The following is a 25,310-nucleotide window of genomic DNA, read 5'->3' as shown; positions in this document are numbered from 1 at the left end:
GAATGAATCCAGTTTTATGCAGAAGCTGCTCAGAAAGTATATATTTTATCGAGCTAAAGAGAAAGGAGTAAAATTCTGAGAGGCTTCAATCTCACATTGCTGAAGTTTCCATGGCTCAGTGCTCCCTCTGGTAGTGAGCATTATTTGAACAGGTCAGGGTGGATCTCTACATGTAATTGAACTATTTACTCACTGTAGCCTTGGAGTGTGGCTTCTTTGCAGAGTTTGCCAGCAGACAATTGAATGGTGCTGTAATTCTCTACTACTTTTTTTTTTTTTTTAACTTTTTTATTCTTCTCTTGTTCTCTCCAGTCCATAAGATAACATCTCTGCATCATTTAACTAGAAATCATTTGAGCCACATCAAAAAAGCCCTGAGCCAATTAATCTATACATCACAGTTCTTGACATATTTTGGTTCTCAATTTGATCTACCATGGTAAAAATGAGTGAGATGTGATCTAAACTCTATTGTATGGAACCGGTATACAAAATGCATCAACAGATACTGCTGGGTCCAATGAGACTTTAAGCCTCCACTTTGAATTTGGAATTTCAATTATTTGGACTCTAATAAGGGGGGAAGAACTGCCATTTCTACTTTGAGACTAGTGTGCAAATTTCAGAGCATGTGCTCCTTCTCACTAGGAACAAAATACATTCACTTTCAAATATTCTTATGAAATTCTTTTTTTTTTTTTTCAGAAAACAGTTTCAGCTCAAAATGTTTTTCTCAAGTAATCTAAAAAGGAATGTTTCCACTGACACTTCACTCTCCAGCTTAAATGTTGTTCATATGAATGATATACGTCAAGATTTCCAAAAACTAAATATTCCGTTTGGACAAGGTGGTTCTGTTTGTTTTTAATTAGAGCTCTTTCCCCTCAAGTGTACCCTCATTAAAAGGAACACAAGCTTAGAGAAAACATTTAAAAGTTTTCACAGAAATATTTTTCAATAGTGAACATTTCCCAGATGTTTTCTGTGAGTCCACACTGAGATCGTAGAATGAGTTGAGTCAGAAGGAAGGGACCTTAATGACTGTCCAGTTCCAACACCTGCCATTGCCAGGGTTGCCTCCCTCCAGATCATCCTGCCTAAGGCCATCCACCCTGGCCTTGAATGATTCCAAGGATGGGGCATCCACAACTTCTCTGGGTAGCCTGGACCAGCACCTCATGACCCGCCAAGTGAAAAATGTCCACCTAACATCTAACCTAAAACTCCCCTCTTTTAGCTTAAAACCATTCCCCCTTGTCCCATCACTATATGCCTGCATTAAAAAAAAAAAAAAAAAATCAGTTCCCCTCCTGTACAGAAGCTCCCTTCAGGTACTGGAAGGCCGCAACGCGGTCTTCTCAGAGCCTTCTCCAGGCTGAACAAGCCCAGATTCCTCAGTCTGTCTTCATAGGAGAGGTTCTCCAGCCTTCTGATCATCCATATTCACAGTCCTCCTCTGGACCTGCTCCAACAGCTCTACATCTTTCTTGTGCTGTGGGCTCTGAGCCTGGATGGCTCCCAATGAGGTCCCACAAAGGGCAGAAGGGGACAATCCCCTCACTGTCGTGCTGCCACCCCTCTTTTATTGAAGCCCAGGATACTGCTGGCTTTCTGGGCTGCAGCTGGAAGTGCATATTGCTGGCTCATGTCACTGGTAAAACTTTGTTTTGCACCATAAACTACCATTACTGAAATATTTTCTTAATTACATCAAGAAGCTATAATTAGATATGAAGCCATGACAAGTTCTCCCAGCACTGGAAGACAGTGGTCTGATTCTGTCTGAAAGCAAGAGCAAGAATCAAGAGAGCAGACACAATCCTCTAAAATCCTTTTTGGCATGTAAGTAATAATTCTACTGCATTTCTTTTAAACAGTGACTCAGTAGAATGACAGGCTGAATATTTTTTTAGTATTCTTAGTATTTTAGCAGCAGGTTTGGTTGTTATGTTTTATTTTATTCGGAGGGTATTCGTTCACTAGCTGTTTCTATGCACAGATCTCCCTAGCTTTCATAGAAATTAGAAAATGTAGATGCCTGCTAGCACCGAGGTGCACAACTGAGGTGTTAACAGTAGTCAGAAGAACAAACAGAGTAACAGGACGGGATGATCTCATTATTGTAAACCTGTCAAAAGAAATGGCACACTGTACAGAAAATCAGCATCCAAATCATACCACTCAGCTATAAAAACTTCTTTCATCAGTCTCTCTAAACACTGCCCCTCCATGAAATAATTCCATGTTAAAAACCTTTTCATACATTCATTTCTCAGCAGCTGCCATGTCGGCTAAGTGATATTAGTGCCCACTCCTGCAAGCTGTTAATATTTCCTAGTAACAGCACCCGGCACTTTGCTAACCATCAGCTGTAGAGCATCCTGGCCAACCTGGAAGCAAAGACTCCAATGTCACCGAGCCTATGAGTGCCTGGAATGAGAAACTGATTTTAATCACAGGGACCCCAATACATTTTCCTTCTAAAGCATCTCATTTTTGACAGTGCCATAAAAAGCATGCAAGGACACAAGGGAACAACCATAGTTCAAGACTTACTTATATGGAGCTTTTTTTTTTTTAAAGGAATATACAGACTCAAATTTAATATATGCACAAAATACTGTGATAACCTGAGAAGGCATTTTACACACCCCACATTTCAATAAAATTTCATAGCTTAAATGTTATTGTGACCTGTCAGTTCTGAATGTCATGCAGTTCCTAAATAATGTCTGATTTTGTGTCCTGTTAAAGACTAAATGAATACACCTTTTAAGGTGAAGTATCGAATGACAATGAACACATTTGCTCACATTATCCCTTATCATTGTTTAAAACTCATAATTTTGGTGAGCTTTCCTGCTACTTAATTTATTTTCCAAAAAAGGATCAAACAAAAGATCAGGGTCAAGTACTGTGAGACCTCTAAATTCACACAAGGAACGCTTGGTTCCCAACAGTTTCTATATCAGTACAGAAATTTGTATGTAGCTTGAAAGATGTAGATGCTGTCATGCATTTTATTAGTATTGTTTGACTGTGATTTTTTCCATCAGCAAAGCAGAATTATCGTATTTTATATCAACTCGATCATCTTAGCTTTGTTTTTTATAATTACACTAACAGAGCAATAACAGGAATTTCTTTTACCCTTCAACACCACAAGCTATTCAGATGAGAACTTTGTATTGCATAATACATGATGCCCAGCCTTACATGCGATATGCTTTACGAAAATCTTAGTCTAATTGTGAAAGACTACTGTTACAAAACATTCTCATCACTGGCATGTTTAATTGAGCTCCTGAGAGGCAGTATCAGTAAGACTTAGGGATAAATAACCACAGTCCCATTGGTCTCACCAAGAATCCATTGATGTTTCATAAATCCTAGTCAGTACAAATCTAATTGAGTTACCATGCTGAATTAGCTTACATCTAAATGGCATTCATGTCTACAAATGGAATAATTAGAGTCTAGAAAATGGGATATATCAAGTGCTATCCCAAGTGACAACAGCAAGACATTTGTATTCATTCAATCAACTGCTTTAAAAAAGCAGATGTAATACTTGATTTGGGCTTGATGACGAGACAGTGTTATTGAGTCTAGCAATGATACTAGACAGAGAATGTTAACTATTTCTTCATATCTATCTATTTATATTTATTCTAAGAGACTTTTCACTTTGATTTTCAGATTTTGCTTTAGGATACAAAGTCATTACATGACTACATAATCCTTACTTTATATCTAGGGTAATGAAATCAGCTATCCTCATTAGCACTCTTCCATTGCTAGAATTCTAAGATGAATAGCAAATAAATCAGCAAATAACAGGGTTTGCAATAGAGCTTTCAAAGCTACTAATATTTTTAGCCTTTCAGGCAGAATAGAGTGAACAGGACTGCTCATTTTGTCAGCTTGCTTAACCACTGTCTTCTATGTGCTAAATGAAATAAGGTACCATTGCACTCCTGCTAGAATCCAGTGTCACCCTGCCTGTGGCATCCTGCCCCACAGACTGACAGCCACCAGATGCCACTACCTGGCTGGCTGGGGTTTAGTTGAATACCAGCTGCTTTTTTCAGAATGAATGTGAAACATCACTATCTCAAACCGTATACAAAACCAGTATTAAATTAGAATGAACGTTTTCAATGCTGGATGACAGATTTCTTTAATTCAGAAAGTAGTCTAATTTGCATGCATATTTTATTTATTACACCAATTAAGTTTTGCAAATAGTTTGCAATGAGGTCCCTATGACCTAATAATTCACAATTACTCCAGGGATATCCTGCTCACTTTAGCACGTATTGAATAATACTGCTTTCTCCTCAAGAAAAGTAATACATTTTTACATGATGGATTTATTAAGAGTGTGCACATCTCTTCCTTAACCAATTTTACTCTAGATAGGGTGTTACAGGAGCTACTTCACAAGGCCTTTGTTGTGTTGGTTAACAAATGTTTTTCCTCAGCTCCCTGTCTTTCCAGATACTTGGTTTCTAAGATCTAGTGGCAATCCCAGGAACATACAGCCTAGATGAGCACTCTGGGTGGTAGCACAATATAAATGAATAATAACCATTTAAAGCTGCCAGGATGATATGTTTCTGCCCTAACAGTAAAGAATGGAGCGCGGTTGAAAATGGACATGGTGAAACAAACATTTCAGGCAAACCTACTCAAGTCTGCCAAACTTGCTGCTGATTTACTCTACAGAATTTAACCTTCAGAGAGCCACGACGGAAAAAGTGCAATTTGAGAGTCACTGGGATACATTCAAATAATAACTTATATTAATATATTTCATAAGAATAAACCACCATATAGTTTGCTCTGCTTTCTTCAGCTCTATAAAGAATTTTAAATGATCTTAAGAGTGTGGAGAAGAGCTTCACTTTGGTACGCTGTTCAAACAAAACTGGCACTCCCTCGTATTTCACGTTGTCGTTTCCTCCCTCAAAGCAGTCAGCTAAAAATGAACTGCATTTTTAAACTATGTCTTACTTCCACTACGAACAACAAGCAGAATTCTCTGTTTATATGAAAGAAAATTCCTCTCTTGTGAAGACAGGGAAGACATTTGCTAGAAATAATAAGGAAAATACTGGGAAAAAAAATAATAATCAATCTTCATACATTTTGCACAACTTTCACACATAGACTTTAATTACCTGTCTATCTTTTTGGAAAAGGTGATTCATACTGGGAATAGAAACCAGCTCAAGATGAGTGCCCTGCAGAAGCTGATTTGCTGCTTATGCTACCAACACGTGCAGGTACATGGCATCCCATCAGAGAGGTGCTTTGGCAGGCAGCTCCTGCCCGCCCGTCCGAGCCCCACTGCCCAGCACAGCACAGCCCGAGGGCAGGAGGACCTCCCGCTGCCCATCACCGGGCTGCACACCGTGCCCCAGTGAGTGCTGACAGGCACCCCCTGGGTTTGATGCACTCTGCCATTTCCTCACACTACGAGCACGATCCTTCCTCACAGCTAAGAGCTGCAAAATACTCAGGAATACCTCTCATTTTGGAAAAAGAGCTTAAAACTAGAAGCGTTTACAGTATTCCTAGGTACAGTATGAAATAGTTATAAACCACATCATACTCCAGTTCTGTTTTAATACTGTGCAATTTATTAACCCTTTTGCAAGGAGACACACTTTTAGGAAGTCTATAGCATTGGTCATCGTTAGCACACGTTTGTACACCACTGTTAAGTGGGGATGCTCAGGACCCATACTGCAGGGAGCAGCTCACACTAATAGCAAAATGAGGTGGCCACAGACCACTTTCTGTTCTACATCCTGGTGATGGCATTGCATTTCCAAGCAGGAGCATGAAACAACAGTTCACAAAATAAAACACGCTCTGTTATAGTGACAGCTAAGTGGCGTGCAGGGAAACCAAACCAAGCTCACAGTGAAAGGCGGCTAATGCAGACAAAGACATTAGCGTGGAAAATGCTGTAGTAACCATATGAAATAAACTTTTATGATAGTGGGGATAGGTCTAGTCAGACTACATTTCCCACCATGCAACGTGCAGGAACCTGATTGACAGTTTCAGTAACATTTTCCTGACAAGACAGAATTGTGACTCGGGCTGCAAGAAAAAAATGCTGTGTGAAATTGCTTGGCGTTATTTAAAAGGACACCGACTAAATGATTGTTTATCAGTATACAAAATACTGAGCGGAATTTTCCCACAGGAGTAGCAGCCTGAATAGTATTAACAGTGCTTTAAACTGTAATGAATTCCCAGTCTAATTCACTATGAGGTTTCAATTTATACCACATTTAGAGTACTCCAGGTTCAAGTAATCACTGCAGTAATTAGCTTACTTCCAGTCCTCCAAAATAAACCCACTAATTTTTGCAATCAGCCTTCATTTGGTTAATCACCAGTTTAATTGATTTAATTAGTTTGATCTGCAAAATTAGTCAAGTGTAAATACTGTTTTGTAAACAGAGTTTAGCTCCAAGCTGTAACATAGGGAATTCTAATTCAAAGCTGGAGTTAATAATAAAACCAACACACATGATTTTGTTGCAGTATCCAGCAGTTCTAAGTCTGCAAGACACAAATTTACACTTTCAGAGATAATGCTATTTTATATTAGTGACAGAACTAAGGACATTGCCTCTCAGTTTTATTCTTGACTAATGATTTTTCTACTAGGAAAACTAACACAAGAACAGCGGTTTTGCCTTCTCTAGGTTAACAGCAGATATTTTCCTACATGATTTTGCTTTCGTTTCAAAAACTAACAGATACGTATTAAAGAGTAATAATGAAAGGAAAAAAATATATATATAAGGAGACTTCGGTTACACCTAAAAACCACTGGTTTACAAGGCATAAGATCAGAAGAAAGCCAAGCTACAAATCTTGGCAGTAACGTGCAGAGCAGGGGGGTTGTCTAAACAGAATGGGTGCCCTGAAATTACAAGGTGAAGAAAATTTGGAATAGCATTAAAGTCAAAAGGGATAGTCTTGCACAGATTGTTTCCGTCTTCATCAGTTATTGATGCTAATCAATACAAATGTACGTGTGATACTCTGAAAACTGCTGGATATCTCATGACAAGTACTCAAATTCACCATGTATGCATTAAACTCTTAAAAGTAATCCCAGCAGGTACACAGCACATGTTCAGAACAAAGAAACGACTTCCTGGCAGGCAAACAGATAAATACCTATAATGCCAGAAAAACGGGCAAACTGAAACCAACCTTCCATTGAATAGCATTCAGAGAAAGGAAATTACTAGGACTTACCATAAAAATAAGAAAGACAGCAAGAGTTTACATGATAATAAGAAAAAGAGAGGAAAAAAAAGAAAAATAATTGTCCAAAACTGCATGAAAAATCTCTTTCCAGGGAATGCATTTTAGTAAAAGGACAAGCCTAGGATGCGGATGAGGCATCTGTTCCTGGACCACATCATTTAGATTTTCTGCACCTCAAACTGTAGATGTAAACAGCTCTTATTCCTATCTCACACAGAGATTGCATCAATTCCTTAACATGAATGTGAGGATGAACCCACCACTTTTCTACTGAAAAAATAAGATTCCACTGACAAAATATCAGAAAGTTCTCAGATTCTTTTTCACCCCACAAAAATAATAGATTTTGTATTATTTTAAATGTAATTTGTCTTCTATTTTAGTCTAAGAAATTTTCCCTTTTTTAAATAGTTCTGTCTCCTACCTCTTTCTCTTGTCCCTGAACACAGAAGCACAACCTTCTACTCCTTCCCTTTCCATTTTTCTTCCTTTTTCTCCTGCTTTTCCCCATCCTTTTTTTGTCCAGCTGCAACCATGTAAAACTATTTCACATTGTTGTTATTTGGCTGTCATACTCAAACACTCCAACATTTTCTTCATTGTATGACAATCTATTTCCTGATAACTACATTTTCCTCACTGCAAAGGTATTAAAATTTCAGAGAATGAGGAAAAGGAGAAAAAAATGAAAGATTTGAATATCAATTCTTTGGTTCTACTGGAAAAGATTTGAGAAAAAGAGGTATTCGGAAAACTATTTCAACAAGCACAAATCAAGTTTCAGCTCCTCAGTGAAAGAGAAATTCAAACCAGAATCATTTCCAACTTCCTATGAAATACTGTTTGAGGTGTTTCATGGAGAAGGGGTTTTCATTGGGTGGTTGGTTGCAGCATGTTTTTTTTTGTTGTTGTTTTTTGTTTGTTTGTTTCTTATGATGCTGTTATTGCCCACTTGGAAAACAAACCAAAAGCAACTCATCTGAACAAGGCTGGTCAGGTAGGACGTGCCTTTGATGAAGCCACGCTGGTTATCCTACATCACCTCCCTCCCTTCCATATGCATTAGCCTCCAGGAAGATCTTCTTCATGATATCTCCTGGCACTGAGATGAGGTTGAAAGGCCAGAAGTTCCCAAGTCATCCTTTCTACCTTTTTTAAAAATAGGTGCTATACTGCTTTTCCAGTCACCAGGGACTTCATCCGACTGCCATGATTTTTCACATATCAAGACTGACTTGGCAACTACATCAGACAATTCCCTCAGGACTCTGGATACATCCCATTGGGACCCATAGAATTATGGGTGTTCAGGTTCCTCAAGCACTCATGAACCTGATCTTCGCTTACAATGAGAGGGGCATTACTCCCCTGGTTCCCACTTTCCAAGCCATCTACTCAAGATCATGTGTAGAGCAGTTGCTAGGTAAGACTGAGGCAAAAAGTTGTTGTTGAATACCTCAGTCTTCTCCCGCGTCCATTGTTACCAGCCTGCCTGTGCTACTTACTAGGGAGGGTACACCCTCCTGGACTTTCCTCTTCCAGTTGATGTACACATAGAAACCTTTCTTATTCTTCTTCACACCCTTTTCCAAGTCCAGTTCCAGTCAGGCCTTAGCCTTCCTGACTCCATCCCTACACAGCCTAGCAGCATCTCTATACTACCCCCAGGTTACCTGTTTCTACTTCCACTGCCCATGCATTTTCTTCTTGCTTACCAGTTTGACCAGCAGATCCCAGTTCAGCCACACTGGTCTCCTGTCTTCTTTTCCTAACATCCTACACCCGCAGATGGAGGGATCTTGCACCCTAAGGAAAGCATCCTTAAAGATCTGCCAGCTCTGCTCCGCTCCCTTATCGTTGAGGACAGATTCCCAGGGCGTTTTGTTGACTAACTCCCTGAAGAGCTGGGATTTCCTAAAATTAAGCTTCCTGATTTTACTCTTTGCCTGTCTGATATCCCTCAAGAGTGTGAACTCCACCACTCCATGGTCAGTGCAGCCTAGGCAGCCTCCAATCCTGATGTCACCAATTAGTTCACTCACACTGGTGAGCAGCAAGTCCAGCATTGTACCCTCCCTGGTGTGCTGTCTGCTGCCTGGCTTAGGAAGTTATTCTTGATATATTCCAGGAACCTCCTGGATCACCTGCATCGCACCATGCTACTTTTCCAGCAGGTATCAGGGTGGTTGAAATCCCCCAGCTGAAGAGAGTCTGGGATTGAAACACCTCCTATAGCTGGAGGAAGACTTCATCAATAGGCTCTCCTTCATCAGGCAGCCTGTAGTAGGCACCAACCACAAGATTCCCTTTGCTGCCTCAGTCTCTCACTCACAGGCTTTCGACTTGCTCATGGCCATTCCTCTTCACACTCTATTCCTTCCTTGATGTAGAGGGCAATGCCTCTACAACCTTCCAAACAGGTTGTAGCTATCAATAGCCACATTCCAGTTGTGGGAATCATCTTACCAGGTCTCAGTGGTGACAACTACATCATGGTTTTCCAGTGGCACAGTGGTTTCCAACTCTTCCTGTTTGTTTCCCAAGCTGCATATGTTGGCATAAAGGCAGTTCAGCTGGGCAGCTGGTCTTGTCAGCTTCTTTGAGGATAATGCCTTAATTCCTTTGAAGTATTTACCTGTAATCTCCGTTACCTTCAAGGATATTCTCCTTAAGTAGTCCCACAAGCTTTTGTCCTGATTTGCATTGATCTGTTCTTTGTCAGTTCAAAGTATCAATCAAAATGTCTAAATTAAGGCAAACACTCTGCAGAATATTTATGCACACGATCAAAACTATAGCTGTGGTACAAAGCTAAGAGAGGTTCTTCAGTGCTCTGTTACTCCATGGCTGGTCTACACAGGAGCAGCACAGCCCACCCGTGCCCCTCCAGCTGAGCAAATAGAGTCTCTCATTTTCCCTGCAGGACTTGAACATGAATAAATGACATTTGCTGCCTAAAAATAAAACCTCTAGCCACGGAGCACTAGAAGAGCAGTGCACTGTGGAACAGATTACAGTATTTTGGCACTAGTTTCCACTCGTTCTCCTTTAACAATGCAACAAACTGCACATTGGTTACTCATTACACTGCACAGGAGAGAGCAGGATACCTTGTACATGGGCACTAAACTGTGGCTAGATTTTCCTTCACTACATGCTGTGTCTGAGCCGAGGAACAAGCACATATACTTGAGAGCAATAGTTGGGGCATATTCTTGGCATGCTTCCACTGTCAATGAAATATGTCCTTTTTACAGATGTTTCCTTATGCTACTGGGAACAAATCGCTCATCCACATACACAAAGACCTACCCATATAGACATAAGGTACTATGAAGCAAAAATTTATGTTTATTTAGCAAGGCGAAAATGAGCTTAAATTCAGTTCAGAGAGTACTAAACATGTACATCTTAATGCAATGAACAGACCCCATTTTTTATTAAACACGAGTCAAAGATTACAAAAGCATGTCACATCACACGGGCAGCCTCAGAGATACAGAAGACAAGCAAACTAGATGCAAAGCGTAATTTAAACTCATTAGCTTTGTTGGTAAATGTGAGCAACATATTAACCAGCTTTCCTGGTTAATACACTGCAGTTTGTGTTTTTGTATTGTACTGCTTTGAAATAGAACTGTGTCACTGAGTGACCTGCAGTGCTGCGCACGCACAATGCCTGATCTGGAGGAAGTGTTACTAGAACACAGTGTATCATGAATATTTTTAACAAATTCAAACTAGTGGAACAATTTTAGCTTTGATTAAGCAGTGAGTACCATGAAGAAGCCAAGTTCTTGCTTGCCATTAGAAGCCCTAGAAGCATTTATGTATCACTGAACTGTGGGCCAGGAAAACCATGTACACACCTGTTACATTTTAACTGTTTGCATACCTTAAGCAATTCATATATTAAATAGGAAGATCTGTTAGCTTTGCTCTCACAGGAACAAGAAAACAAGGGTCTAAACTATGTCCATTATATTTACTCATGTGCATCCAAGTCATGTTTTGTGAGAGACCAATGGATAATTTGTTTTGATTTATAAGATCTCTTAGACAACCAAGAATAATGCTGAAACAACAAATGGATAATGACCACACTTGCTATGTTTGATTTAATGCCTTTGTCTAGGATTAAGCTGTATGTATTTGTTTCTTTTGACCATATATAAGAAAAGTTCAATCAAAAAGAATATTCCTGCAAAGTGTTTAGACCACATCATTTCCTGTTTTGAAGGAGCAAACAAACCTCAAGAGAAGCTTCAAAGCTCATCTAACTCCTACCACATTAGCTTACGTGACATCTCTATTCACAAATGCTCTGAGAGCTACTTAAGATCCATCCATAAACACAATAATATTTTAAGAAAATGCATTTGAACAGGAATAACAGAGCTAAACTTAGTAAAAGTAAGTAATTACTTTTAAAGTTACAGCAAATATTTCTTTCTCCCTTGATACTGGTTGCTCCCCCCATGCAGCACATGGCTTGCAATCAGAGGAAACAAGAACAAATTACAGAAAACATACAGCATTGTATGCCACACATGCAATAGAATAAAAGCATAAAGTCACTTACCTTATAAGCGTTCGGTCAGTCCTTGGGATTCCTGGCAGCATCGCCAGAATTTAAGTCACTTCAGGCACAACATGATCATATAAAACTGCATAACGACAACTGAAAAACATAATACTACCGCAGGCTTACTCTCAGGTGCATACACTGCTCTCAGTCACATTAAATCCAAAATGAAGTTATGCACTCTGCCTCTGACCAGAGCCTCTCAACTTCTCACATCAGGAAGCCTCTCCTTAGAGACCAGGACTACACCAACACAAACACCTCCTCACAGAGTCAAGCTTCCCTCCAAGCCTTGTTTATTTTGCTCCTAAACCACATGTGCCCCATTGGTCAGATGGAGGCCTTCCCCAGGGAAGCCAACAAACCACGCTTACCACACATTGACTCCAGAGCACACAGACTCACAGCTGCCACACAAACTGAGGCACTCTCCCATCAGCTGCAGCCTGCAGAGGTGACTGCACATTAAGATGATCTCCCTTTTTTCCCCCTTATCACCATCATTAAATAGAAGGGAATTCCAAGTCTTTCCACCAGCCAAGCAGGTGGCTCCAAGGCCAAATAAATAAATAAATAAATGTGAATAAATAAAGGGTGTGAATGAGAAGAAGGATACTGAAAAAAGAACAACTGCTTTGTTGTCAGAAAAATAAACCTGCTAGGCCCCAGAATGCTTTGGAATGACTGCTAATTAAGGCCACCTTACTCTTCTGAGTGCCTCAGAGGTCACACCTGTGCAGTGCCATTGCAGGTGCTGACAGTTACTCACAGGTGCGGTCTGCAGCCCTCTCTGTGGGCATTCTCTTGAGCACCCTGAGCATCAAATGCCACTCCTTGTTTTTTAAATACTAAGGGCACAGCAGAGATTAGCAAAGAACTTTTCCTTAGCATGTAAATACATTTTTAACGAGTGTGTATCACCTGACTTTGTAAGATCACTGGAATTCCTACGGCACTCATACTTAACTGTCCTGATTTATTCCTTACATGCCATGTTTCACTGATCCATTTCTGTGGATAAGAGACTGTTAATGTGCTGTACAGTGCATGGCTCTACTGTGTAACAAAACAGCCAAATTAACAAAGAAACGATTCTGACAATGCTGTATGAGCCTTTGTGTTACAGACTTCAGCAAAAACATTGATTTTAATGATGAATTTATTCCCGAGTGTTTCCCCTCAGGTTGGTTTTCTGTTTATTGTGGGATTTTTTTTGGCAATATCTCATGATTATCACAACATTCAACTGGAGATTGTTATGCTGAGACCAATAAGCCGCCAAGAGCAAATATTGGTATTTTAAGATAACTGATGGAATCAAGACTGAGAGTTGCAAAAGTAAGTTGTTCACACAGGGGTTTACGCAACTGTATCTGCATATAGTGAGTGTTACCTGTGGAAGGAAACTCTGCCAGAATAAATCTATGAAAAGCAGTGAGAATATTCTACTGAGGTTGAAGAAGTAGGGTTTCATAAACTCCTGCACTTTATTTCCCTATTTCCCTTGAGTTCCCTTGCCTCTCTTCTGAGAATACCGAAAACTGACCACTGAAAGTGACTGATGATCAAAAGGAAGCTGAAGTGCATACAGCATTACCCAAGTTTTCTAACTGTTCAGAACTGAGAGATTAATCCACAGGAAAAAAAAACTGTAAGAAACTCCATCATCATTTATGTATTGAAAGTCACCAGTTTGACTCTTCTCAGTGCACAGCGGTGACTGCCATCAGGTGCCATAGCTTTGTGATGGCCTGTGCGCACTTGAGCACTTGAAACCTGAGTCCTACTTTCAAAAGTGACTTAGGTCTCTGGAATCCTGAGCTGCGTGACTTTGAATGAGGCTGCAGGTGTGGACCTGACAGACAAACAGACTGCCAATAGTTCATCCTTCCAAATAAGCACCAGAGTGGAATTTGAGGAAAGCAGTTGGGATGCTAACTCCTAGTGAAACCAAAGGCACCAGGCACCCAAGTGCACTAAAAATCTTTCTGGAAGCATATGAACATTTTAAGGCGCTGCCATGCCACTAAAAAACTAGACCAAAAACATCAGATGCAGACTACATAAGCCTGTTTCAGGAGAGACAATCTGGTCTTCCACATAACACAGTGAGCATGTATTCACACAGACACGTACAAGCACAGTACGTTGGTTACACATGAAAGAAGCTGTAAGAGCTTTCATGGATCCTGGCCCTCCCCATCAATCCTTCCCTGCCCTGCAGCGGAGTCCCAGGGTAACCTGGCAGATGCCGTCACTCACTTCCAACAGCTGCAGCTTTCGACCACCTATGAGCCCTGCTGTGGAGTGTGTGGTCAGCCCAGAAATGAGAAATACCATTAAACTGATCACAGATCACTGTGATCATGCCCCATTTGCACACACAGCAGTAAAACATTCATCATTCCTTGGCTTAGTGACTACTGCATTTTTGCTGCTGCTTAACCTGCAGGAGCCTTCCTGACCACAGAAGTCTTCATAGTCTCTGGAACAGCCCATTCTGGGCTCCAGCTCCTTAATCCCCCTAGTGAAGCAGCTATCTCAAATGAGCGTGTTTTACAAAAACTGGTGTTCATTTAGGTACCACAACTGCTCCGAATGCTAAACTCCAGTCAACCTTTATAATGCCTTTTCTTCCTTTCTTCTTTTTTTCCCCCTAGCAACATTATGCATCCTTGTATAGCTACTGTGAATATTCAAATACTGTAATTGGAGATGATTTACTTTGTTTTGAATTAACTAAAATTCCTTTGTTAAGCACAAATACTGCTTCACTAAATCATCAAGCTTTTAATAGGTCCACATGAGCAGGTTACCGAGCGTGTTAGGATTTATAATGCTCCTGGGGAGCTGACCACTGTATTATGCTTCCTGCTGCTAGGTAATATGCATGACACATTTCTGGACACTAATTCATTTATTTAATAGTAACAGTATGCAAAAACAGAGTTCAAAATGAGGCTGACAAAGAAGGTATAAAAGTTTTATTAATCCATAGCTAATCAAAGGCCAGTGGAAGGCATATAATGGTGGCATTTACAGACCATATCGAATGTGAATAAATTAAATTTTTGTTTCCTAAAATCTTACTAATAGGATGCATTCGACTTGAAACATTTATACTTTTAATTACAGCAGCAGCCAATTTACAGCAGGTACATGGTTGTACTGTACTTAAAAACTTTGCATCAAGGATCTTTACAAATCCTCTCATCAGCTATTTTTTGATTCTGATTTGTTACTGTGTGCACTGTGTCCACGCTCAGAAATAATAACATTATTTACTTTCTCATTTAATTATGCAGTGACAGATTACTCGTAGGGGAAAAGGGCACTGAGGGAAAGTAGTCTTTTTCTGTCAGAGAAATTCCCCCTCAAAGGCTTGGCATCATGTCCATGCAATATAACTTTATGGCTCCATCTTTCAGCTGCCTATATATAGGAGTAAATCAGTAGACCAACTCATATGAAAACACTCATTTCTCCAGGCAAAAGTTTTCACTTGTCCTCTCATTTCTAGCAAGTTATCAATCACTCAATTTACATGGGAAGTTTCGTTTGAACATCATCTAATGGTTAGTCACTAATAAGCATAACAATAGCTGACCAGAGTAAAAACATGAAGATAGAGGAAACAAGTAATTTGATGTGCGTTTTGAAGTACTCCTAAAACTTTGGCTTTTACTTCCACCCTGACCATCCAAAAAGAATCCAGAGAGGTGCTACTCTCACTTAGAAAGGACTAAAAAAAAAATGTATTTTTTCTTAAATCACAATGCTTCCACATAAGATCTTTTACACACCAGGACAAATTTTACCAATACAGTCAGCAGCAATTTGCTTCCTGCATCTTGCCACCCCCACCTGGAGCTAGGAAAAGATTTCATCTTGCTCTGAACACAAAATTATCTCATTTTCTCTACTTGGGAAACAAATACTCATGTGATGCTTGTAGCTGCATTCAACTGACTAGTTCTTATCCAGCAAAGACCTCGAGCGTTTCCAAAACAATCAAACAATTCTGCAGAAACCAAGGAGGCTACTTGATGCTTAAGTGCTCTCCTGAATCATAGGTAGACTTGGAGTTTTCAGCCCACAGCAACCCTATTGCAGAGCCAGAAACTGAACTCAGAGTCTTTAGTCATCATCTCTACACATGAAATGTGCCTCTCCTTTAAGACTTCAAGCTTTCCAGATCTTGTCTCCTAGGAGCAGAAAGTGCATTTGGCTACTGCAGCAGAATAAGCACAACATACAGAGCATGATGGGTAAGCTAGAGCTTAGCACAGCATTCAGATTTCCGTGGGTTTCTCATGGCTTGCAGTTCAGGCAGAAGAGCATGAATGTGCAGAACATGGTCTATAATACCATTCTATAGACCAGCTAAAAAGGACACACCTAAGGGATGGATGGATGATCAGCCCACCTAAGGCCAGAATCACAAAGCTGTCTGAATGCCTGACTCCCTGTTGTTCTCCTTCAGTACATTTGTCAGTCTGTGTCCTGTTTTTTTCCTCCAGTCAAATCACATTCATTTGATATTGCGTCCATCCACAAATTTCTTCCTTTGCTCTACTTCACAGCTTCTATTTGCTACCAGGTTTTGACTGTTTAAGAGGCCTCTCTCATTGTGAGTAATTTCATCACATTTCAATAACAAATAAAATTATGTAATGGCTATGAACACCAACAAGGTGCAATAAAGAACTGAAACTGAGAAGACACCGAACTCACGTGGCTAAACTTCCTGCAAGCTTTGCTCAGCTCCAAACGAGTGAGAGAACAAGTAGATTCACACATAACCACCATCCAGCTCAGGTTCAGGTTACACAGAGTTGCTTTAAGATGGTTGTTTATATCAGCTACATTAGCTCTTCTTCAGTATCAGCATCAGCTGAAAAAAGACTGACCTATTAGACACACATGTTCTTCATCTCTAGATGACAGACACATTCACATGTACTCCTCCCCACTCATGTCTTCCCTCAGTAGGAGAGGGAGCTGCTGGGTAGGAACACAGCACACATCCAAAAGAGAGAACACAGAATTGAGAAATGTAAGTGAAGTTTGAAGCAGACTCTAGGCTTGTCCGTTTCTATTCTTAAGCCTCTGGTTCATAGACCCCCAAACATGAGATGCTGTAGTCCAGATGTAATCTTTTACTGACTTTTTCTGTAATATGTTTGTCCCAAGGTGAGGAAGGAATGACTGCTCTGTGTGTGATGATGGCTGACTTTAACCTGCAGAAGTGTGTTTTAGAAGCATATTCTAGATGCTGGGTTAATGTGAAACATGCAAATCACTTGAGCTTTGCTCTCATGATTTACACTGCTCTAGAAATCTTGAACGCAAACAGTCTTACATCAGCATCAAAAACTGCACCCAATGGAAATTCTACATGTTGGTATGGACCACGCAAGCTCTGCACGACCAAGGGTGTTTACTCAGGAAAACGCTGATTTGTTTTTACACATGTGCATATAATGTCCTGTACCAAAACCAGAGACAGTCCATCCATGTTGCATGCACCTACTGAAACTAACTGGCTGCATCACCTTCTTTCTCTGCTGCCTGTGAACCGGACAGTTAAAGGCTGGGGATAAACTCTTGTGAAGTTCTGAAGAAGCCTGAAGGATTGTAAGGCGAGTCCTCTGGAGTGACAGTTCTTAAGGAAAGGCTTCAGCCCTACATCAGTTTAATGCAGTTGAAAGACTGAGGGTAATTGAGCATGTTAGTGTTCTTAGCCTGCGGTGACAGTGAGGTAAGCTCTGTCACAGAAGTATAAATTACAATTTAAGCAAACTAGTTTTACTTTACATTAGAAACAGGCAAAAAGTGTAAAAAACTAGTTACCTCAGCTCAACAGAGAACAGCTGTTTGTGGAACTGTGGTAACTCAGCTGGGGTTTATGTCCCAAAGCAGTAAACCCACATATGTCATGGAGGAAAGGGGAGGAGGAGTGCAGAGGATGCTCACTGTTTGCTGTTGTGTGATAGTGGATGAGAGCTCTTAACTCTCCCACACTTCAGCTTCTGTTTCAAGACACAGTAACAACAAGGATAAGTTTGTCTGCTGAGCCTCCTCTCCCAAAGCAAAATCTAAAATAGTCAGCTCTAAAGAATTTTGTTTTAGACTATTACTCCTCATGTATTTATCTCCTGCAGAAAGTAAGAACCACCAACAGTTAGAATGCAGGAGACGTGCTAAGTTAGGGTATACCCTACATTTATGCTGCTGATACTCCAAGATAACTTGTTTAGTGACTTTTTCATAGGGACAGGCATAATCTTTCTGGATAAAATCAGATTAAACTTTTTTAGTCCGCTTCAGAGGGACCGTCATTCTTTGAAATGGGACACATTCCTCATCTGCATACCAAAGCTGAACATGAGTCTGAGTCTAGCTTTCTTGAAAGAAATTGCCAATTAGAAGACTTAATTTGACTTCAGTGTCTATTACGGATAGCTTTGTAAAAATCTTTACTTTTCTCCTGGCTGAGGGGTATGTGTGCTCCTCAGTGAAGCCGTCCTTGTTTTTATTTTGTTCTTTAAACTTAATAATCATTACTTGCAGCACCAAAAAGAGCAGAACTCTGCTGACCAAGTAATCAGACATATATTAAGGTAAATACTTCAGGCTAAAGGCCAAAACATTTGGATTTTAGTGTCCATAACAATAGAGATAATGTAAAACTGGAAAAAAAAAACTGTGAGTTTAGTGTTCACATCACAAATGCAGTCGACTCTCATTCCAAGCAGCTTGGCTATGTGTGACAAACAGCAATCGCTGCAGGCTGTGCTGGGAAAACCGAGGCAGTATTCACAATGGATTTGTTCAACGTTTATGTGCAACAGCAGTGCATGTTTGAGAGATCAAGTTATCACTGCCTTAAATCCCCAATCATGTTAACATACACTCCATAAACCAACTGGACAAGCAGACAACATGGAAAGCCTAAAGGTTAAGTACACATTATTGACCTCAAGGAAGCTGTGTTCTACAGATCATTAAATATGTTGTGCGCTTCTGTTTCAGCTGGTCACGCTGAAAAGTGCCCTGGGAACATTAAATAATGCTTAGATGTTCTACCTACATTCATGTGACACAAAATCAATACCTTTCCCCTAACCTTACTTGCTTAGATTATTCTCAGCTATCAGCTGCTTTTAAACCATAATGAGAAGAATCATTTGCATGCATGTGTAGGTGTCCACTCATACATTTTCATGACACATCAACATACGGAATTCATCTTTATGTACACTCTGTCTACACTGGGGTACAGACTGCTTAACATATGAAGCAGTACACACGTTGGGACAAGGTGTTTTGTTTTGTTTTTGTTTGTTTGTTTTTACTTTTTTGTTTTCTTGTTTATCGTGCGGTGGCACTGATGCATTTTAGCATCAGTGGGCATCCCCTACAATGAGGGCCTCCAAGCAGGAGCAGCACACCTCCTGGCCTGGCTGTGCTCCCTGCCCTGTGCTATGGTGGCACTGGGTTCTGTGCTAACACATACACACACCATCCCTGCTTACTATAGGTGGGAAGCAAGACTCAGAATGAGAAGGCTGTGAAGTTCTGCTGGCCCCACTGTTGGTGACACCTCTGCCTAACTCCTAATGGATGCACTGAGCCCCCAGACCACAGATCTCTCATGGGAGAAGGTGAAGAGCAGCCCTCCCTCAATGTTGCTCTTACAGGGCTTCTCAGATCCCTTGTCCCACAACCTGCAACCCAAGGCTGGGATTTACATCGTGTCACCTGCTGAATCCTTGGGGAGAACAGCTCATCTCAAACAATCTCATCAAAACAGGAAATTTTAAACATATCAAATGGGAACAAAAGAACACTTCTGAGGATCGTACACCCTTGGGATACTCACATACTGGCGGTCCAAAACTGCTCTGTGAACAGTGTTTAAAAGTGTTTTGGGACATTTTTGGCAGTAGCATTATTTTTCTTTTGAGAATGACTTTCTGACAATGCTTTTGCTCAATTCTCCACTTTTCAGTAACAAACCTTTTCTTAGAGAAGTCAAATTTTTTTATCATACTTAATGTACATAACAGATTTAGAAATAACCAACCAGAGGAAATGCACACATACCTTTGAAGTACTGACATTCTGTAAGCCCAAATTCCCAAGCACTAAAAGATGTACATGCTAGAAGGTTGGGTTTGCCCACTAAAATCTGAACATTTCTGGTATTGCATCTAATCCAATAATCACACTTGTACAGTGTCGCTCTTACACTGTACAGAATGTACAGAACAAGTCCAGGTAAATGAGGAACAGCAGTGATCTTGGCTTTACTGATCAGCTAACACCAACCAGTGGCCTAGGAAGCCCAAGAATGCCAGGATAAGCTTAGCACTAACACAGCATTTACTACACTTAAATGTCCAGTGACCAAACAAAGTATTTCAAATCTAATTCTACTCCTGTGAGACTAATTGTGCTTTCCTTGAGATGCATTATTTTGATGTCTTCTGTGTCTCTAAATAGGGATATTTTCATTGATATTTAAAAAAAATACACTGAAGCTACTTAATCCTCAAATCCCTTCAGTTTCTCACTGTAAGAATATCACAAGGAAAATTAAGAACACTGATTTGATAACAAAAACAGGGACACATTGAAATTAGGGTGGAAACTACTGTGTCATTTCACTGCTCTGGAGATTAACATACAAAATCAAAAGCTCCAGATGCAACTAACAGTGCGAATGGAATCGCTTGAATTCACACCCTTTCAGATACGTACAGCTGCTTTTGGTCTCCTTGTGGGCACAGAGGGATGAGAAGTCAAAGCAAAGCACACCTGAACAGTATCCAGCGAATGAGATTTCTGGCTGTTGAAACCCTCTGTGAGCTTGTAAGCCCTGATTACCAGTTCCGCTTCTCAAATGAAAAGCTCTAAGTGCTATTTATTTATGGATTCCTCTGAATGCCAGCAAAGCTATGTCTTACTTTGAGTCCTGACTTGCATTAACTCTCACTTGTTTGTAGATATTCTTCTGTTCACTGTCACACCAGATCTTTGCACAATAGGTGGACCCTAAACAACAGTATTTTCAACCATATGAACGTATTTCAAAGTATAGACCTCACCTTAGATCTCGAGGGAGGATCAAGGTGACTGACAAATACGCACTTAAAGCATCTGTCAGTTCCAATGACCCAAGTTTGAACTGGAGCAAAGCTGTTGTTGTAGCACTCAAGTGAAGGTGTTAAAAAGATCATTGTCTATGTAACAGTTTCTCTTAAGGAAACTGTATATAACATAGCAACTTCCAGGCTGATCCATGAAAGTCAAGCACCATTACTGCTGCACCATACTCTGCCAATCAGTATTGACTGCACAATGATAGACCATTCCATACGTCAGCTCAAAAGACTGCACTCCAAATGAGATAAAAGTGCATTACTTTCTCACTTACTAAGTTGCACTGCACAGCTGCAGTGGGCCTATTCTAGGTAGCCAGAATAATTTAAATTTCCAGAAGAAAACGAAAATGATTTCTTTTGCCTACTGAGAGATTCTCGATTTTTGTTACAGTGTTAGAAGATACAGTGCTACCAGATACACCATTCCAGATCCTGCTTTGTTCCAAAGAACTTGATCATTACATATATTTCACAACAAATAAACCAGTATGTCTGTATCTGTTGGTGTCTAATAAATTCAGAATGTCTGTGCTTAATGTTTCAATATCAGATGCCAGCAACAATTAGTAGAAACACGTTACCAAATACAGCAGCCTCTAAATGATGAATATCATACTTTAAATGGACTTAAATATTTGAAACAGCTCCGATGGAGAGATCTGTAAAGTAACGGTAATGGCCAAGGCTCTACAGATATCCATTTACATAGATAGATACACATACACACCTGTGCACAAACAAACGCTTATATTAATATCACCAGCAAATCTGGTAAATAACTTTTCTATCTAGGTTGCCTAATACTTGCAATATTAAGCAATGCCTGTGATCTTGCTTTGAAAAGTTCTCACACCTCCATTGTGTGCAGGAAGCATTTGATATGCAGCCCTCCAGGTGGTGGAGTGCCTTTTCTTTGTCTCATGAAATCCCACTCAGATTTGGCAAAGATATAAAGCGCAGAATCACAGTTTCCCCCTTCCCACTTGCTTCTGCAAGTGAATCTGGCAGCTTGCCCAAGCCCCTGCAGCTCCCAACACAGGCCTCTTTTCGCCACCAAAGGAACTGCAGCAGTTGATACTGCACTAAATATACCCCCGAGCCACAAAAAGCAGAAAGAAACGAGCATGCCCTATTCCCTAAATACAGCACTGACTTCTGGCAGCTACTGCTCCCTACTCAAGGCAGCACACAGGGCACTAGAATCAAAGCTTGGGGGAAGAGGAAAGAAGGTAAGCAGAGAAACCCTAGTTTCATCACCTTGCCTCCATAAGTACCCATCACTCCTCTTCCACTGTCATACACTGCTTCTTTCCATCATTGCATTCTCCTTTCTTCCTTCCTCCTTTCTAGGCCTAGCTGCACCAGGAGGAATAGTTTGCTGGATCTCAACTTGTTAGCAGAAGCACCAAAAGCAGGTGAAGCTCTGCTTAGCCCTGTGCTCATCTCATGCACTCCGGGAAATAACCAAAATTTCCACACTGTTTCTAGATTTATTGTGCAATAACGTCAAGTAGGTGGCCAGCTCAAGAAAGCACAGATGAATCAAAAGGCCACCTTGGGAAATCTACAAGGTGAAAACAATGATATATTCAGGAAAGTCCAGAGGCGCCCCAGCAGCACAAGAGCCTGGTGTCTTTGGAGAACTTCTCCACACAGCATCTGCATGCAGTTCAGAAAGAGTCCTCAGCCTCCGTGTTCCTTTGCTGCACACAACTGTGATGTCTAAGGACAGTAATAACAAATCATCTCTGTACTACAGGTTCACTCCTGTGCAAGATAAAGGACAACCACTGTTTTGCTAGTATGAAAATTCAAGGTGTGCAGATCTATTCAATACATTTAAGGGAACTGTTACTACCCAGATGAGCATCATCTTAGTTTCACGCTATTTTTTTTTTTTATTTTGACTTATTCTGATTTTTAATTGGGAAATGGCTTTGAAATCTTTAAAACAACTTAATTACAAAGTTAAGCACAGAAAACCTGTCAGGAGAACGTAATTCAGCCCCTCGTGGCTATGCACTGTGATGTAAAGAAACATGAGAGAGAACCACAGAAATCACAACTGCATTTCAATGCTGAAACTTTGATTTCAGTAGATGTAACACCAGTGACAAGAAAGCAAAATAAAAATCAAATGAGTTGCCTTTTCTCAACCAAACTCCAGACATACCGTCTGCACCCACAAATATCTGATCTACTTTGTCAGGGCTGCTTAAATTAGATCTGCAACTTCAGGAGCATCCCTGCTGGCCTACCTGGGGCCGAGTCAGGGGTGAGGAACAGCACATCCTCAGAACTTTGTGCAGAGGGTGAGGCTGCTGGAGCATTTGTACCCGGAGGTGAGAAGCCTTCATCTTCCTTTATCTTCCTTCTATCACAAGTAACAACATCACTCAAGGGTAAGGTTATTGCATACGCTTTTATGGACTGATTTCTGTAGTGTAGCAAGCCTTAGCTACTGAGGATGAAAAACAAAGTCTATTAATATCTTAACATTTTTCATGTCGCAGTGGCACCAAAACAAAACAGAAAGGTAGGTACCATTTCAGCCATAACCTACACAGATACTTAAATTACCTCATTACTTGACTCTGTGGATTTAACTCCAGGCACCTTCCTAAGAGCCTTTTAGTGAAGAGATTTTGCATGTTTTTCGAACAGAGACCATGGAGAATGATGCTAATATCGCCTCTTGAGTAAAGGCTACAGTTTAATCACATGAAATATTTCTGGGGGAAAAATCATTCATACCACAGCTGGTACAATATAGAATCAAAAAAGAAAAGGAGACAAATATCAATCCATACCTCTTTGCTTCAGAAAGACTGAGGATCAGTCTGATCCTCAGCAAATTCTGTAAAGACATTATCAAATTTCCATATAGCCAGAGTGGTGAGGGATAAGTAGGTTGCTGAAACAGTTGCACACATACTGCAGAATAAGCATAGACAAACACCAAGTATGGGGGTTTCTCATGGACTCCTGCTAAAACCCTTCTTTTTGCTTTTCTTCTCAGTTTTAATTTTCCTTTTCTCAGTGTCTTCCCACGGATATTCCTGACCTTCCTAAGAGCTGTCTTTTTTGTCATCTTACGAATATAATCATCTGTTTCTAATCATCTCATCAGCTCTCTCTCTCTCTCTCTGAGGTACCTTCAGTACTTCTGGCTGCTGCCTGCAAAACTGTATAGCAAAATCTGCCAATGATTCCTTGTGGAGTTTGGGGAACGTGGTTATTAGGGCAGGCAGTCCTTCACACAGACACACATCCCCCAACCACCATTTTGAAAAAGCTGTCAATAAAATGTACAAGGATGTCCTGGTACCAGCTGGGACAGAGCTGCTTTTTTCTTCATAGTGCCTGGTATGATGCTAGGGTTTGGCTTTAGGAGAAAACCAGTGCTGATAGCACTCTGATGTTTCAGCTGTTGCTGAGCAGAGCTGCAGAGTCAAGGACGTTTCAGCTCCTCATACCATACCATCTTCCCAGTGTGAAGCCAGGGGGCACAAGGAGCTGCAAGGGGACAGGGCCAGGACAGCTGACCTAAAGTGGCCAAGGGGATGTTCTATATCGTGTGACATCATGCAAAGAAAATACTGAAAAACTGTGGAGAGCTGGCTGAGGGGCAGCCACTGCTCAGGGACTGGCTGGGCATCCATCAGCAGGTAGGGAGCAACTGCATTATGCATCACTTGTTTGTGAGTATTATTGTTACTGTTATTGTTTTGATTTTCTTTTCCTTTGCTGCCTTAGTAAATAGGTTTTTATCTCAACCCACAAGCTCAACTTGTTTTTTTTCCTCCGGTTCTCACCCCCCCATCCCACAAGGAAGGGGCAGTGAGTAACTGCGTGGTGCTGAGCTGCTGCTGGGTGAAACCAAAGGGCAGGAAATGTCTGGGTGAAGAACATCCCCAGAAGCATTGCTACTAAGCTGAAAACAGTTTTATACTAACCAGGCTTTCCTAAGGCATCCTTCCTTTTCTGGGAGAACTCCATGAAGGGTAAGCTGGGCAAGGTCACCAAAACAATTTGCCTGGCTACACGAACGGGGTCAGTGATGCAGTATTGGTTCCACAGCACTAGATTGAAATCTGTGCCTGCAGCACTATACCTGGACAATTCAAAAACTCACAATGCATGGACCTCCACAAAGGACCACCTTCAAGCATAACCTCTAAATTGTAATTTTAAACCAGCTTTTTCTCCACCTGTTTTCTGTTTGCACTGAAATCTCTCTATCAACTGCAGGC

At 40.6% G+C, this 25,310-nt stretch overlaps 2 long non-coding RNA genes across 3 annotated transcripts in view; one reads left to right on the top strand and one right to left on the bottom strand.

Annotated features, from left to right (window-relative positions):
• The window catches only part of LOC121111665, a 239,867-nt gene that overhangs the window by 52,185 nt on the left and 162,372 nt on the right, over positions 1 to 25,310 (bottom strand). The window lies entirely within an intron of this gene.
• Positions 1,387 to 21,588, top strand: LOC121113486. The gene is made up of 2 exons (XR_005862819.1): positions 1,387 to 1,842; positions 2,277 to 21,588. It is a non-coding gene; the product is annotated as an uncharacterized LOC121113486 (long non-coding RNA).

This window comes from Gallus gallus, chromosome 10, assembly GCF_016699485.2.
Source record: "Gallus gallus isolate bGalGal1 chromosome 10, bGalGal1.mat.broiler.GRCg7b, whole genome shotgun sequence".
Lineage (NCBI taxonomy): Eukaryota > Metazoa > Chordata > Aves > Galliformes > Phasianidae > Gallus > Gallus gallus.
Note: the sequence above shows the minus strand (reverse complement) of the source record. Positions and strands in the feature narration are given on the sequence as shown.